This window comes from Rhinolophus hipposideros (assembly GCF_964194185.1).
Source record: "Rhinolophus hipposideros genome assembly, chromosome: 13".
In the NCBI taxonomy this organism is placed as follows: domain Eukaryota; kingdom Metazoa; phylum Chordata; class Mammalia; order Chiroptera; family Rhinolophidae; genus Rhinolophus; species Rhinolophus hipposideros.
In genome coordinates this window covers 67,926,109-67,941,281 of record NC_138059.1, presented here as the reverse complement: position 1 = coordinate 67,941,281, position 15,173 = coordinate 67,926,109, and the positions used below count along the sequence as shown (strand labels likewise).

At 35.8% G+C, this 15,173-nt stretch overlaps 1 long non-coding RNA gene across 1 annotated transcript in view; it reads right to left on the bottom strand.

Moving 5' to 3' along the window:
- Window positions 1-9,458: 9,458 nt before the first annotated feature.
- LOC308506832 overlaps window positions 9,459-15,173 on the bottom strand; it is a 94,691-nt gene continuing 88,976 nt past the window's right edge. The window contains exon 3 of the long non-coding RNA XR_013994783.1: window positions 9,459-9,643. This is a non-coding gene — a long non-coding RNA (uncharacterized lncRNA). The remainder of the gene's footprint in view (window positions 9,644-15,173) is intronic.

Here is a 15,173-nt window from a genome sequence, read left to right as displayed (position 1 = left end):
GGCATCATCATCATGCCTGGTGTGTATGTCTATGTGTTTTACATAATGACATTTTATATATCGACATTTTCTGGTCTCCTACATCGTCTCCCTTCTAGAACCAGGACCGTCATTAACCAATGACGTTGGAGGGGAAGTTTCTGAAGTTTGTTTTGCTGGGATCCTTTCTCATTTTTGAACCTCTAAGATATTTACATCAATTCCTTCATTTGGAGGATAGAAATTTCAAATATTTCAAAGTTTCTTTTACCCACCATAATTGTATGACACTCTTTGAAGATACATCAGACAGAATTTTTTTTTTTTTTGGTTTCTTTTCAAGAGTGGCATACAATATTATACATAAAGGTAAAGGTAAAATGGAAGACAGGAAGACTATATGATCACAGGATCATCGGGACTTCCTGGATTGCTGATGAGGCAGAAAGAGGGAGAGAAAAGAAATTGTTTTCCACTTGGGCTTTCTGGGCTCTATTCTCTTCTCACTCTATACAATCTTGTGGGCAACCCTTAGACAGTCGGTGGCTTCCTCAGCCTTCCATGTAAACCACTAACTCTCAAACTTATTTTAAATCAGACACAGACAACAGTTTAGTGGTTGCCAGAGGGTAATGCGGGAGGGAGGAGACAGGGGTCAAATATATGGTGACGGAAGAAGAACTGACTCTGGGTGGTGAAAACAATGCAATGTACAGATGATATATTACAGAATGGTAGATGTGAAATATATACAGTTTTATTAACCAGTGTCACCCCACAACTTTAAATTATAAATAAATAAACAAATAACTAACTAAATAAATATTTTCTCAATGTTAGCCCTGTATATCTAGCCGCCCATTATACCTGAAAATCTCACAGTCCTAAAATTCAAGACTTCAAAAGGAAGTCATCATCTCTACATATGTTTTTCATTTGGTGTTTCTTAGTTCATTAAATAGTAATCCTGCAATCCACCCAGTACTGAACCCGGATATCTTCCAGTCATCTTTACGGCTTTCTTCTTCCCCACGCCCCATTATTTGTTAACCACCCAAGTTTGTTGACATTACAACCAAAGAATTTCACAAGCCGTGGAGCTCTATGGAGTTCTAGCTATTCTCACTACCTTTACTGCCGTCTCAGCCATCACCATCCATTTCCCAGTCTAGCATATCAACGATCTTCTACCAGTTCTCTGAGCAGCCATTTTTTTGCCTCGTAAACACACAGTGTGGAATGCAGCCACAGCAATCTTCTAGGAAAAGCAAAGCTGGTGGTATCACTTCCCTATTGGTGGTATCACTTCCTTCCTTGGCCCCAGAAGGAAGACCAAACACTTCGCATTGCTCACAAGTCCTAACAGAATCTATTTCACATTTACCCTCCCTTCTCATCACCTTCCATTTCTCCTTTCATGCTCTACCTTCCAGGCACATGGCTATGATTTCTAATATTCTTTCTTGCTTCATAATCTTTGTACATATTTCTTCCTTTGTTAGGAGCAGTTTTCTATTTCCTTCCACTCCCACAAATGCTTTCACCAACATATAGCGTCCTCCTCTTCAGTTCACATCCTAAATTAATTTTTTCAATAAACATCCCCTAACCACTGAGAAAAGGTTAGAGTTTTGCTCTATGCATTCAGAGCATGCTGTCCAGCTGTTTAAGAACACTTAGTGCACTGAGACAACTTGTTCAATGTCATTTCCTCTGGTGTGTAAGTTCCGTTTGGGAAGGCTTGTTATTTGTTCATCTAGAATAGATACTGGCTATGAAGTAGATAATAAATATTTGAGGATAATTAAAGAATTTGTGAAATACATAGAGAAAAAAAGTTTCACTCCATTTTTTTTTTTTTTTTTGCACATTGGGTCTCTGTAGAGTAACAGTCATACACTAATATTAATATGCTAAGACACTGTTATTATATAATGCTAATAATGAATACTTATAACAATATTTACATACCATTATTGATAGATATGTCTTGGCATTCTACAGAAAGAACAGGGAGGATGAGTTAATGTGGTAGGCTTGTAACAGAGGCCAGACAAATCAAATCTCTAGATGGAGCTGTAAGTACTGACGAACCCACCACATTGTGCTCCATTCCACAAATGACATTTTATTCGTTTAAGAATCAGAACGAGAGCATTTCCCTTTTACAAAATGTATGTCTTTATTCACTTGGCCAGTTCAAATGTCACTGCCTTTCTAAAAGCTCTTGTTCCCTCTACTCAAGCAGAGTTAATAACTTATTTATATTCATTCCTATAATGTTTTTATATGTCTTTGGTATAACACCTGTCACATTGGATGATAAGTATTATAGTCATTTGTAGAAGGAAGTCTCTCCCACTAGTCCCTGTGAGCTGCTTGAGGTCAGGGTTATTTTTAATAGTTTAAAAAATTTGATCACCCTACTGAAATGTCTTCACAGGAGACAGGGGATGCAATAATAATGTAGACCTCTTGTGTCTACATTATACAATAATGTAGACCTCCTTTTTCTTTTCTTTATTTCTCTATGGGAGTTTTAGGTCTCTTAACGATACTCTCTTCTCAAAATCTGCTTCCTCCTTTTTTTCTGGGATGCCACACTGTCTCCCAGTCATTTCTTTTGAGTTTCTGGCTCCTTCTTCTCAGTCCTCACCAAGCAATGTTTTCTTCATCTCTCCCCAAAGTGGCCGTGCCATCAAGCTGCATCATCAGATCTTTCCCTTTCGCTCTATCTTCCCTTTTGGGTGATGTAATTTGCTTTGAGTTACTTAGGAAATAACTGGAATGTATTTTATTGAATTTAAAGTTCACCAAACAGGACTTTATAGGTTAACCATGGAAGGATTTAAGCAGAGATAAAATCATAATTTTTCATAGACATGACTGAAGAATTTACTGTTGGCGGGGATGGAATTGGATTAAATAAACCCTTTAAAACAATTATAAAACTTAGAACTTACTGATTTGTAGGAAAGCTCATTCACTCAGCTATTTTCTAGTTGAAATTTTTAAGGTGTCAGCTTAATGATTACAGAAGAAAATTTAACTTTTTAACAGAAGGGTATAAAAGCTTGGCCTTAATTTTTATTTTTTAAATTCTCCCTTTGATAGTTTTACAAATACTAGGGGTGCCAAAAAATGCATACACATTTTAAGAGATGGCTATGCTCAAGTAGTAGCTCGCCATAATCAGAAGTGTCTGGACGCTGATGGTAACTACTTTGAGCACCTCTTGTCATTGCAGAAGTCAAACGTGACTTGTATTCATCTTTTGTTATCGGTATGTATTGAGTATTACAATTAATACAGTTTTTTCCTTTCTTAAAATGTCTATATATTTTTTTGGTACCCTCTGTATATAAAAACTTGGCCAAGAAAGGCAAACATCAGATCAGATGATGTACAATTTATTCCCGGTTTAAAATAATAGAATTTGACTTCATAATGTTTTACTGAGTTGAAATACATCTAAGCAATAATATTTCTTGAACATACATGTTCCATGTTCTTGAACACATTCTATGGCTCTGTGCTTGGTACAAAAGATCAGTCCCTGCTTGTCATAAGCAGTCATGCAGGCTCAGGTTTTCAAATCAGATTCGCAAGAATCACATATCTTACTCAGGGTCAAGCTTTACTAATACTCCCAAGGATGCAGATCCTCAAGAGACCCAGGTGAAGCAAAGAGAGGTCTAGCACATCCTCCCATCGCCCAACTTCTTTTTTCCCACCCGAGACACACGCTCTTTGGGCCAGAATAATAGAGGAGGTCTCCAAGTGAGGTGAGAGCTTTCCGTAACTCACGAGGAAACACTGAAGTTATAAAACATCATTGTCTCAGCAGGAAGTTGTATAGTTTATACGACCCGTGCTTCCTAAGTCCATACATTCCAGGCTTATGTACCATCAGCAAATTTTAGCCAGAGACATTCTGCTGAGAGCATTCTATAAATAGCTCTTTTGCTTTAGGTAATTTCATTCATTTTGTATTATTTTTACCCAAGGCTCAGGCTGAAAAGGAGACTGAGCTAACCCATCTGCCTTCTGCCCTGATCCCCCACCACCACCCCAGAAGCACTGTCCTGGAAAAGGGAGCAAATGGGTCACAGGGCAGCTGCCTTCCCTTCTCTCTAACTCACAATATACTAGAGAATAGAAAAGGTCATGTTATCTGTATTGTACGTGCTCAAAAAATTTTTCTCAACAACTTGTAGAAATAATAAAAAATATATAGATGAAAATATATAGTTTTGTGGCAAATATGTTGCTCTGACAATTAAGATGCTATCATTTATTATAGGTTATTGTAGCAGACCTAGAATTAGTGAAAAGAACAAATACAAGATCCTTGGAGCAGGGTCAGTTAAGATACAGGTGAAATTAAAAGCATTACTTTGGTTTTCTTTTATTAAAAGACTCATAACAGCGTAAGTTAAAGAACAATGCTGCTGAGCGCTAACCATCTACTCAACCTGTCTTTCCCCTTTCCACTAGTTTCTGATTTCTTTAATAACTCACTCAGTCATCATTTTATACCTAGAGCTGATAAAACAGGATACAATTAGTAAACATTTTGAATGAATGAATGAATTTTCCAAAAACTATATATTTCCCTATTTATATCAGTGTATTTTATTTTGTGAATACCATTAAAAACATTATTTATGGTTTTCTGCACCATTATTACCACTGCATGTCAGAACTTTCCTAACTGTTGGGGTTTCAAGGAGTACTATTTGTCCCAAAAAATATGTTCAGTTGTTTAGGAAAATGTGTCCTGTAAAGTCTAAAGAAGTGTTAATGACCATAAGTGGATATTTCTTCAAACAGGACAAAAGAACACAATGTTCTCCAAATTCTGCTTAATATTTGATTTTTAAGAGAATTTCAGACATAAGTGTACTACTCAGTCTACTTTAAAATATTTAAAAATTCTGGTGGAGCCCACACAGTATATCAGTTTTCCTAGAATCTTTCTCAGTAATGTTATTTCACATTCTGGAGAACACCTTTCTTCACAGGCTTAATCAGTGAAGAAACACCAGTGGGTACACAGATGGAAACACTATAGCCATGAATTCCTCTTCCTTCAACATCTTTGATGCTTTGTGCCATTTGGAAAACAAACCTTATTTCATCATGTAACTATTTCTTCAAACTTAACTTTGCTTTTCTGCTTTAGAGAACAAACGACTCCTAGGTGTTAAGGGAGAACATTATTTATAGTAATGTTCTGTCATTATTCTGACAGTTCAATAATGAACTGTCAAAATGAAGGCAGAAAGGAGACTCATAACATGATTATTTGGGGTTTAGTTGACTGGTGTTTTAGTGAAAATCTGCTCTACAGGAGATTCTATTAGTGGTTTTTATTTGACCCCTTCATGATAATTATTGTAAATGTTTTAAATAATTCTTTATGATGTCACAGTGAGTATTACAAGTAAAGAATTCTAGAAGAGTTCATGCCATAATCTCAAGAATTAACTCATACAAGCCATCTTGATGGTTGGTTCTCATTTCAACCCCAAATACATATGTTTTTTCTTAGAACATAGACGACAAAACTGTACCAAGAAGAAAATGGTTCATTAAAAAGGTTGCGATAACTACTTCGTATCATGTTAAGTATTCCCATACACTCTTATAAAATAATTCATTACAAAGTTTTGTTAATCCTTTTCTACTTTACTAAGTTTCTAGTCACATGACATTTATGCTTATAGATATATCAGAAAGTGATCTAAATCTCCTTTTCGCTCTTGATTTGTGACAAGAAATTTAAGGTTTTGCTATTAGATAGTCTATATAAAGGAACAATTTTATAAACTCCTATGTTTTAGGAGTTTCCTGTGTTACATTGAAATTTCTCAGATTTCTTTTCCTCAAATCATCCCTTTTCTTGCTCCACACACTTACCCTTGGATGTGCTCTGCCATCTTCCCTTCCACTTACATGTTTACTATATTCCTAGCCTGACATTTTCTTATAAACTCAGTATCTGTATTTCAGCTTCCTAATGAATATTTCCAGTCTCGATGAACTGAATATAAACAGTACAATATTAATTCACGATATTTATTTTGGGGCAAAAATTTCTCCTAAATATTTTATCAGGATAGCTTTATATTTAGTCGTAATAAGCATGTGTCTTATTTCTATAACTTGCTTATATTCACACACTGATTGCATATAAACAGACGAGAATGTCAAAAGAAGTTACACATAACAAATTAGTATTAAAATAGTACCACCCCATCATTCCAGTAATTCAGGGGATTATGCAGGGAGAAGAGGGGATCTATGAACCTTTCATGTTGGAATATGACCCTGGATCTCAACAAGTCCCTGACATTATAATGTTTGAGTCCACATGTGACACACCAATATATCATGCATCAAAAAACAAAAGTCAAAGAATTAAAAATGAAACAAAACAAAACTTATTTTAGAGGATTCGCTACTTCATTTTCACAGGTATTTTCTGTGACTGCACAGGAGCCTCATATTTTTCATTGGAAACAAAGCCAGTGAGACTACAGGGGGACAACAGTTTTACAGTATGCTTGAGCTGCAATTCACTAACCAGTCAAAACACCTTTGGCGGGGAGGGGAAGAAAGAAAACACTTCAGGGAGAAAGAAAACCATACCAGATGGAAATGGAGAACACCAGAAATGGCAACCGTCTCTGCAACTGAGACTTTTTTCTTACTATATTTAAATATTAATGAATGATTATTAACTGCTCAAAGGAAAAACAATAAAATGCACTGTGATGTGTATATTATATAAAGTAAAATGTACAACAATGGAACAGAGATCAAGGGGTCATAAATGAAAATATACTGTCTTAAGTTTCTTATACGCTATCTTAAGTGGTGCAACATCAAATGAAGATACAAGGTAAAAAATTAAGCAGGTATACTACAAATTCTAAACAAACACTAAAATAACAACAAAATATGTCTCATAAGCCAGCAAAGGAGATAAAGTAGAACCATGAAAATAATCAATAGATAAGAAAGAAAACAGAAAACCAAAAGTGAACAAAAAAAGATGAATATGTAGAAAACAAATACTCAGATGGAAGATTTAATTCCAATTATATTATTAATAACAGTAAATATAAATGGTCTAAACATCCCAGTTAAAAGTCAGAGATTTTCAAGTTGGATTAAAAAAGAAAAACTCAATTACCTACTGTACGTAAAATCCCTTTAAATATAAAGACACCAACAGATTAAAAGTATAAACATGGAGAAAGATGCATCATACAAACTAATCTAAATAAATATGGAGTGGATAAATTATATCATAAAATAAATATTTTAGAGAAAACAATATTACTAGGAATATACTAGGTCATTTCATAATGATAGGTCAATTCTCCAAAAGGCCATAATAATCCTAAACTTTCATGTACTAATAAAAGAGCTTGAAAGTATAGGAATCAAAAACTCCAAGGAGAAACAGATAAATCCACAGTTACAGTCATATATTTCAATACCCTTTTCACAAATGAATGATAGAACATGTGTACAGAAAATAGTAAATTTAGATAGTTTCAAGTGCACATGAAAGATTTAACACTATGGTCCATATTCATCGAGCCTATAAAAAAGTCTCAGTAAATATAAAAGGATTCATGTCGTACAGTGTATACTATCTTCCCACAGTAGGAATAAGACAGTAGTAACAGAAATATACAAGGAAAATGGCCCAATTTTGGAAACTACATAACAATTCATACATTCCATCCAGTGCAATGAGGCCAGAAAAGGAAAACATCCAAATTGGAAAGGAAACACTAGAACTGTCTTTATTTGCAGACACGATTATAAGTGTACAAAATCATAAAGAACTTCCAAAAAAGTTTCCAGAATTAATAACTGAGTTTATCAGGGCTGCAGAATACAGAATAAACAGACAAAACTAACTTATATTCCATTAGAATATTAGAGAACCATTGGAAAGTAAAATTTTCAAAAATTAGAATAACACCAAAAATATAAAATATTTGGAGATAAATATGACAAAACATGGAAAAGTCTGTACACTAAAATGTACCAAACTTTGTTGAGATAATTTTAAAAGTCTAAATAAATGGAAATGTATATTACTCTCATGAATCAAAACACTCAGTTTTATATTTTTAATGTAACAATTCTCCTACTGATCTATAGAGAAACACAGACTCTCCCATTCAAATCACAAGAAGGCTTTTTATAGAAATTAACAAGGTGATTCTAAAATTCATTCAAAAATGCAAAGAACCTAGAAGAGACAATGACTTTGAAAGAGAAGAATTAAGTTGGAGGAGTTTCGCTGCTTGACTTGAAAACATGTCACGTGACCGAGACAGTTTGTTGGCACTGGTGGGAAGATAAACAAATAGGTCACTGAAATGGAATGAAGAATTCAGAAATAGGTCCCCCTATATATTATCAAGTGACTTTTTTACAAGGTTGCATAGGCACTTAGTGGAAAAACGGTAGTGCTTTCAACAAACTTTTCTGAAACAACTGGACACCCATATCCAAAAAACAAAAACAGGAACAAAAAGAACATTGTTCCATACCTTGTACCATATAGAAACATTTGTTTAAAACATATCAGTAATTTAAATGGAAAGCCATAAAACAATCTAAGAGAAGGTCTTGTGGCCTTGAAGTAGGCATAGATTTCCTAGAAATAGCAAGTACATGATTCATAAAGAAAAAATGTGGAACATGAGATTTCATCAGAAATAAAAATTTCTTGTCTTCAAAAGACATGATAACGAGAATGAGAAAACAAGCAACAAACTGGGAAAAGATATTTACAAAACAGATATCTGATAAAGGGCTGGTATCTCAAACACGTAAAGACATCTCACAATGCAATAATAAAATAACCCAGTTTTTTAAAATGTGCAAATGATTTAAACAGATACTTTGCTGAAGAAGATATATCTGTGCAATGGAAAGTGAAAAAGACGCACAACAATATTAGTCATTATTGCAAGACAATGAAATGCTCAGTGTGACACTACACATTACCACCCTATTTAATGAAGCATGTTTTCTCTGTCTCATCACCACGGACATTTTGGTCAGAAGTCTTTACTGTTGGGGTTTGTGTTATGTATTGTAGGGTTCAGCAGCATGCCTGGACTCTGCACTCCAGACACACACACACCCTGTCCAAGTTTCTCCAGGCACTGATGGGTTCCCTGCGGGACAAAATCAGCCAGTCTGGGAACCATTGAACTAGATATGGCAACCACTTCACGTATGTTCTCACTATTCAAGGTCTTGTCCCACCTTCCCCTGCTCCACACAAATGCCCCAGGTATCTTCTAAACACCAGATCTGATGACGCGTATATCCATCTGTCCCTTTCAAGACGGCTCCTGCTTCTCAATGGACTCCCAGGAAAAATCCATATTCCCCACAAGGCCCTTGTGTTTTGTTTGTGTGCCTGCGTGTTTCCTTACCTCTCTCCTTCACCTTCTTTTCCCACGACTTCTCATCTACTCATAGACTCTGGCTGACGATGTGGCACCTCTTTGACCTTTGGCAGTCCACAGCCGCTGGGCATGGTGCTTCTTCCACACACAATGCTCTCTCTCCTGCCACTTCAATTCACGTTCACTGAGGAAAAAGCCCTTCGCCAGAAGCCCTGCAAAACATAAAGTATATCTTCGCTGTGCAAACCTTACTGATGCCACAAAGGAGTGTTATATTCAAGGTCTTAGGGTGTGACTACCAGAAAACAGGTGACAAAAAGGGAAGCTTTATCTGTTGTTAGCAGGAGGGTCTACATGAAAGTGTGGGCGCTCTCTCTAGCCCCGAGCAGAGGGCACATATGCATATGATGGGGGGCGCTAAGATTCATGAACTATTCTCAGAACTCATGAACAGATGTCCTCCGAGACTCAGTGGGTCCAGGAAAAGTGGTCCTGGATTTGTAAAAAACACAGACATCTAGGCCCTATGCTTTCAAGTCTTTGTTACATAAGAGTAGTAGAAGTTCATTAACTTTTTAAGCTATTAGGTTAACATGTTGAGTTTCCATAACACATACTTTTCATAAATTGATTATACTTAGTATTTTCTTTTTTTTTTTTTTAATTAATTTTATTGGGGTGACAATTGTCAGTAAATTTACATAGATTTCAGGTGTACAATTCTGTATTACATCGTCTATAAATCCCATTGTGTGTTCACCACCCAGAGTCAGTTCTCCTTCCATCACCATATATTTGATCCCCTTTACCCTCATCACCCACCCCCCACCCCCTTACCCTCTGGTAACCACTAAATTATTGTCTGTGTCTATGAGTTTTTGTTTCTCATTTGTTTGTCTTGTTCTTTTTGGTTTATATACCACATATCAGTGAAATCATAGGGTTCTCTGCTTTTTCTGTCTGACTTGTTTCACTTAGCATTATTCTCTCGAGATCCATCCATGTTGTCACAAATGCTCCTATATCATCTTTCCTTAACGCCGAATAGTATTCCATTGTGTATATGTACCACAACTTCTTTATCCATTCATCTATCGAAGGACATTTTGGTTGTTTCCATGTCTTGGCCACCGTAAACAAAGCTGCAATGAACATTGGCGTACACGTGTCTCTATAGAGAAATGCTTTTATATTTTTGGGGTAGATACCCAGGAGAGCGATTGCTGGGTCATATGGTAATTCTATTCGTAATTTCTTGAGGAACCTCCACACTGCCTTCCATAGCGGCTGCACCAGTCTGCATTCCCACCAACAGTGTATGAGAGTTCCTTTTTCTCCACAGCCTCTCCAACACTTGTTACTATTTGTTTTGTTGATGAAAGCCATTCGGACTGGGGTGAGGTGATATCTCATTGTGGTTTTCATTTGCATTTCTCTGATGATTAGCGATGTTGAGCATTTTTTCATATGTCTATTTGCCATTTGTATATCCTCTTTGGAGAAATGTCTCTTCAGGTCCTCTGTCCATTTTTCAATTGGGTTGTTTGTTTTTTTGTTGTTGAGTTTCATGAGTTCCTTGTATATTTTGGATATTAGCCCCTTATCAGAGGAACTGTTTGCGAAAATCTTCTCCCATTCAGTTGGTTGCCTCATTATTTTGTCAATAGGTTCTTTTGCTGTGCAGAAGCTTTTCAGTTTCATATAATCCCATTTGTTTATTTTAGTTTTTACTTCCATTGCCTTTGGAGTCAAATTCATAAAATGCTCTTTGAACCCAAGGTCCATAAGTTTAGTACCTATGTTTTCTTCAATGCAGTTTATTGTGTCAGGTCTTATGCTTAAGTCTTTGATCCATTTTGAATTAATTTTGGTACATGGTGACAGATAGCAGTCCAGTTTCATTCTTTTGCACGTAGCTATCCAATTCTGCCAGCACCATTTATTGAAGAGGCTGTCTTTCGTCCATTGTATGTTTTTAGCTTCTTTGTCAAAAATTATCTGTCCATATTTATGTGGTTTTATTTCTGGGTTCTCAATTCTATTCCATTGGTCTATGTGTCTGTTTTTCCGCCAATACCAAGCTGTTTTGATTATTGTAGCCCTGTAGTACAAGGAAAAATCAGGGAGTGTGATACCTCCAGTATTGTTCTTTTTTTTTAATATTGCTTTGGCTATTCGGGGTCTTTTGTGGTTCCAAACAAATCTGATGATTTTTTGTTCTATTTCTTTAAAAAATGCCATTGGGATTTTAATGGGGATTGCATTAAATCTGTATATGGCTTAGGGTAATATGGCCATTTTAACTATGTTGATTCTTCCAACCCATGAGCACGGAATGTCTTTCCATTTCTTTGTGTCTTCTTCAATTTCTTTCAAAAATGTCTTATAGTTTTCAGCATATAAATCCTTCACATCCTTGGTTAAGTTTATTCCTAGGTATTTTATTCTTTTTGCTGCAATTGCAAAAGGAATTGTTTTTTCTATCTCTTTTTCTGAGATTTCATTGTTGGTATACAGGAAAGCAATGGACTTTTGTACGTTGATTTTGTAGCCAGCAACTTTACTATATTCATTGATTGTTTCTAATAGCTTTTTGGTGGAGTCTTTAGGGTTTTCTATGTATAGCATCATATCATCTGCAAAGAGTGACAATTTAACTTCTTCATTCCCAATTTGAATGCCTTTTATTTCTTTCTCTTGCCTGATAGCTCTGGCGAGGACTTCCAACACTATGTTGAAAAGCAGAGGTGATAGGGGACAACCTTGTCGTGTTCCTGAACGTAGAGCAAAGGGCTTCAGCTTTTCACCATTAATTATGAGGTTAGCTGAGGGCTTGTCATATATGGCCTTTATTATGTTGAGGTATTTTCCTTCTATACCAATTTTAGTAAGTGTTTTAATCATAAATGGATGTTGTATCTTATCAAATGCTTTTTCTGCATCAATTGATAGAATCATATGATTTTTGTCCTTTATTTTGTTTATGTGATGTATCACATTGATGGATTTGCGAATGTTGAACCATCCTTGTGCCCCGGGGATGAACCCCACTTGGTCGTGATGAATAATCTTTTTAATGCATTGTTGTATTCGATTTGCTAGAATTTTGTTTAGGATTTTAGCATCTGTATTCATCAGAGATATAGGTCTGTAGTTTTCTTTTTTTGTGTTGTCCTTACCAGGTTTTGGTATCAGGGTAATGTTGGCCTCATAAAATGAGTTAGGGAGTACTGACTCTTCTTCAATTTTTTGGAAGAGTTTGAGCAGGATTGGTATTAGATCCTCTTTGAAGGTTTGGTAGAATTCACTGGTGAAGCCATCTGGTCCAGGACTTTTGATTTTGGGAAGGTTTTTGATGACTGATTCAATTTCCTTACTGGTGATCGGCCTGTTAAGATTTTCCAGTTCTTCATGATTCAGCCTTGGAAGGCTATATGTTTCTAAGAACTTGTCCATTTCTTCTAAGTTATTAAATTTGGTGGCATATAGTCCTTCATAGTATTCTTGGATAATCCTTTGTATTTCTGTGGTGTCCGTGATAACTTCCCCTTTTTCATTTCTGATTTTGTTAATTAGTGTCTTCTCTCTTTTTATCTTAGTGAGTCTAGCCAAGGGTTTGTCGATTTTGTTAATCTTTTCAAAGAACCAGCTTTTTGTCACATTAATTTTTTCTATTGTCTTTTTGTTCTCTATTTCATTTAGTTCTGCTCTGATTTTTGTTATTTCCTTTCTTCTGCTGACCTTGGGTTTCGCTTGTTCTTCTTTTTCTAGTTTTTTAAGGTGTAACATGAGGTTATTTATTTGGGATTTTTCTTGTTTCTTGAGATAGGCCTGTAATGATATAAATTTCCCTCTTAAAACTGCTTTCGCGGCATCCCAAAAATTTTGGTAGGATGTATTTTCATTGTCATTTGTTTCTATGTATCTTTTGAGCTCTCCTCTAATTTCTTCTTTGACCCAGTCGTTCTTTAAAAGTATGTTGTTTAATCTCCATGTATTTGTGTTTTTTCCTGCTTTCTTTTTGCAGTTGATATCCAATTTCAAAGCTTTGTGATCAGAGAATATGCTTGGTATGATTTCAATCTTCTTAAATTTGCTGAGGCTGATTTTGTGTCCCAATATATGGTCTATCCTTGAGAATGTTCCATGTACACTAGAAAAGAATGTATAGTCTGATGTTTTAGGATGAAGTGCTCTATATATGTCAATTATGTCCAATTCATCTAATGTGTCATTTAGGGCTGCGATTTCGTTATTTATCTTCTGTTTGGATGATCTATCCATAGCTGTCAATGATGTATTTAAGTCCCCTAGTATAATTGTGTTTTGGTCAATTTCTCCCTTTAGTTCTGTTAGTAGTTGCTTGGTATATTTCGGTGCTCCCTGATTGGGGGCATAAATATTGATGACTGTTATGTCTTCTTGTTGTATAGTCCCCTTTACCATTATGAAATGTCCATCTTTGTCTCTTGTTATCTTTTTCACCCTGAAGTCTGTTTCATCGGAAATCATTATGGCTACACCTGATTTTTTCTGGGTACCATTTGCTTGAAGTGTCAATTTCCACCCTTTCACTTTGAGTCTATGCTTGTCCTTGTAGCTGAGATGTGTCTCTTGTAGGCAGCATATGGTTGGGTTTAGTTTTTTGATCCAATCTGCTACTCTGTGTCTCTTTATTGGTGAGTTCAGTCCATTTACATTTAGGGTGATTATTGATATGTGAGGATTTCCTGTCATTCTGTCTTTAGTTTTCTGGTAAGGCTGTGTCTCCATTGTTTCTTTGCCTTTTTGTTGTTGTCTGTTATTTCTGTGTGGTGGTATTCTATGATGTTTCCCTCTGTTTCTTCTTTTATTACAGTATATATTTCAGATTTGGATGTTTTTTGAGTGGTTACCCTTGAGTTTATGTAAAAGAAAGTTTGATATTTAGAGTATTCCAGTTTCTTCAGTCCGCTTACTTTCTCTATTCCCATATTCCAGTTCAGGCCTTTACGCTCCCCCTTTTTATGTTTTGGTTGCCACAAGTTGTCCCTGTTGATGGTGGTCTATTAGCCTCCTTTAGTATTTCTTGTAGTGCAGGTCGTGTATTAGAAAATTCCCTCAGCTTCTGGATGTCTGGAAAGGTCTTTATTCCTCCTTCATATCTAAAGGAGATCTTTGCTGGATATATTATTCTTGGCTCATGATTTCTCTCTTTCAATAGTTTGAATATTTGGTTCCATTCCCTCCTAGCTTGTAGAGTTTCTGCTGAAAAATCTGATGATAATCTAATGGGCTTTCCTTTGTAAGTTACCGTCTTCTTTTCCCTGGCTGCCTTGAGGATTCTTTCTTTGTCATTGATTTTAGACAGCTTCAATACAATGTGCCTTGGTGAAGGCCTGTTGGGATTGAGGTAATTAGGTGTTCTATTTGCTTCTTGGATTCGAGGATCCAGTTCTGTCCACAAGTTTGGGAAGTTCTCATCGACGATTTGTTTGAATATATTCTCTGTTCCCTTCCCTCTTTCTTCTCCTTCTGGTATGCCCATTATTCTTATATTGCTTTTTCTGATGGAGTCAGAAAGTTCTTGTAGAGTTCTTTCATTTCTTTTAAGTCTCAAGTCTCTTTCTTCTTCCCTCTGTGTAAATTCCAGGTTCCTATCTTCGATGTCACTGATTCTTTCCTCCATCTGGTCAACTCTACTACCTAAGCTGGATATTTTATTGTTAATTTCTTCTATTGAGTTCTTAATCTCCAGAAATT